This window comes from Octopus bimaculoides, chromosome 21 (assembly GCF_001194135.2).
Source record: "Octopus bimaculoides isolate UCB-OBI-ISO-001 chromosome 21, ASM119413v2, whole genome shotgun sequence".
NCBI classification, from domain to species: domain Eukaryota; kingdom Metazoa; phylum Mollusca; class Cephalopoda; order Octopoda; family Octopodidae; genus Octopus; species Octopus bimaculoides.
This window is the reverse complement of record NC_069001.1, coordinates 12,390,116-12,393,378: the sequence shown is the minus strand read 5'-3', so window position 1 is coordinate 12,393,378 and position 3,263 is coordinate 12,390,116.

Genomic DNA, 3,263 nt, shown 5'->3' with positions numbered 1-3,263 from the left:
TATATATAAATAGTTGTTATTTTATATGTATTATACATAGGATATAATTATATATTATTATATATGCATTTTATATACGTATATATTCACACACACACACACACACGCAGTCACACACATATATCCCCGATACAAACCTTTTTTCATCCCTTTTCCCGGAAACCAATATTCTGTAATATTAAATTGCATTTATAGGCCAATAAATTATATTTACCATTTCAGGAAAATATTTGTTTTATCCAGGTATATTTTTTATTAATACATACACGCACGCGCGCATACACGCACACACATGCACACGCACAAGCGCATGCATTACACACACACATACACACATTGACTCACACGGACATTCACACACATATGCATATATACACGCAGGTACGCACTCACACAAAAACGCACATACACAAACACTCCCATACTGAGTCGTGCGCACACAGAATTACGAACACACACAAGCAGAAATTCCCTAATGCACACACTGCCGTGCAGGAGCACACCCACACCGAAGTGGATAATTCGTGTTCGCCATCATTGAAATCATTCTGGTAGTGAAAATTCTGATAGAAAGCTTTAAGCAGCGAAATGATAATAATATAATGAACCTTGCTAAAAATCGATTGATGCGTGATGGAACAATCGCAACCTATTGGAAAGGAAATATCGTATGAGTGGAATAGTTGCTGGCAGGATTTCTCGAAAAATTCGCTTTGCTAAACTGTAATTCTTGTAGTGAAGCCATATAGAAAACAATTAACTGCAACTCGAAAGAAAAGTTAGTTCGGCTTTAATCTAATCCAGTTTTACAGAAACCATTTCGGCTTTCATTCTAATTCCTCTGGTTAATTTCAAAAACATTTAGGTTACAATCGGTTTGTTTGTGTGATTTTTGCCTGTGAATAAATGAAGAAAGAATTATTATTATTATTATTATTATTATTATAACTACTACGACTACTACTACTACTACTACTACTACTACTACTCTTATTATTATTATTATTAGCTGCTTTGTATTGGCATTGATGGTTCGTTTCACCTGAATGTTTGAAATACAATCGAACACTACAAAACCCCCGAAGTCACCCTAGATTCATGTATTGTACTTTAGGGTACATTACTTCGTAGTGTCACTGCTATAATATTCATGCTTTTCAACAAAAGGCGTATTAATGGCCGGGTTCCAATATTTCTTTTCTTTTCTTCAGTTTTCCTTTATTTTATTTTATTTTATTCTATTTTTAATGTAACATTTGTTGATAATTTTACTGTAGTTATTGCTGAAGTTTATGTATATATATACATACATATGTGTATGCGTGTGTGTGTATGTGTGTAGAGTCAGTCATAGCCGTGTGGTAAGAAGCTTGGCAACTTTGACAATTATCTTCTATTATATCCTTGGGCCGACCAAGCCCTTCTGAGCGGATTTGCTTGACGGAAACTGAAACAACACCTGTATATATAAGCATATATATACAGGTGCTGTTGGCAATTTCTTTCCCTTTTTAGGACTTTTTCCTTTTTTCCTTTCGACGAAGTGCTATACTCGAAACGTCAAATCGTCTCTTTTTCTAAGGAGCATCAATATAATACTTTTCTTGTGCACGTCTTTTTGTTGTCTGTTATCGTTCATGTTATTATTCGTTTATTTGAATTGGCCATATATATATATATATATATATATATATGTATGTATGTATGTATGTATATAGGGGGAGAGAGCGAGATAAATAGATAGATACGCACCTTTCTGTGTTTGTGTTTTATTCCCCACCACCGCTTGACAATAGGTGTCGGTTTGTTTACAACACAGTAACTTAGCGTTTCGCAAGAGAGAAGGATAGCATAAGTATCAGGCTTAGAAATCTAAGTACTGGGGTCGATTCAACTAAAAAGTCTTCGAGTCGGTGCCCCAGTATACCTACATATACAAACAACACACATACACACACACACGCACTAACGCACACATGTACACATACAAATACACACACAAATACATGTGCACACTCACATATGTATGTGCATGGGTCTGCGTGCTCTTGTGTGTGTGGGTGTCTATGTATGTATATATGTAGATATGTATGTGTATGTGTATATATTGTTCATAGCTTTTGGCTTCTGCCACTGATAAACACGAGCTGATTTATGAAATAAACGTTTTAAAATATAATCTTTTCGATTGGAATAAAGAATAAATGGAAGCAAACTCTATCTATCTTCTGTCTCCCTCTCCAAACTCTCTCACTCAGTCCCTCCTCTTCTCTTTCCGTATCTCTGGCCTTCAAATCATGTTTTAGAATTAAATATTCTTTTTCTATGTGTGTTTCCTTAACATTATTGCTGCTTCACCATGTTTCAGTATATTACACCAAATCAGTAATTGTGACTTCGTTCTTGAAGTTTTCGCGAAATAATATATTGCATAAAAGAAGAAAAAAAATAGACAATCCAAATTATTGATAGGATTTGGTAATGCTTGTTAAATTCGTTCTTTAAAAGGTTTTCACCCTCCCAAACTCTTTCTCTCTCTCATGCACTTTCAGTTTCCTTTTCTCTCTCTTTCTCTCTCTCATTACCTTTTTCCCCTATGTCTTGAAAAACATTTGTTTCTTTTTCAAAAGCAGTGCTTCGAATCTAGTAATGTATGTTATGAATAGGAAATGTTATCGATAAAAGTGCCTATCACTGTTAGAATCTCTATTGGAATCGATTGAACCTGTAGTAAGTGTAGCCAAACATCCCTTAGATAACATCAGGCAATTTTAAAAAGATTTCATTGGTAAACTGTAAAATATTAAAATATTACAATTCAGGTTTGTCGCCGTTGGAGGATATTTCATAGTGATTCTTATAGTAACGGACAAACACAAAAAGTACAAAGATTAAATTATTTGACAGAAACCAGTTGAACAATTAATTTTCAGACTTATTAACGTCGAAATATAGAGACAGGATATTGGTATATGAATGTATGCTTATATATATATATATATATATACATACACATAAACATGCGTTGTGTGTATGTGAATATATATTTGTGCGTACGTGTGTGCGCGTGTGCGTGCGGGTTTTTGTGCGTGTGTCAGCTCATAATTATTACCAATTCCATCTTCATATCCATTCGTCACTATCGTTTTCCACTTCACATATTTTCGATTTGAAATGATGTAGGCAATTACTTGAATAGATTGTGTGAATATCAGTAAATGATTAATTCATTCAGGAATATATATACATATATATATATATAT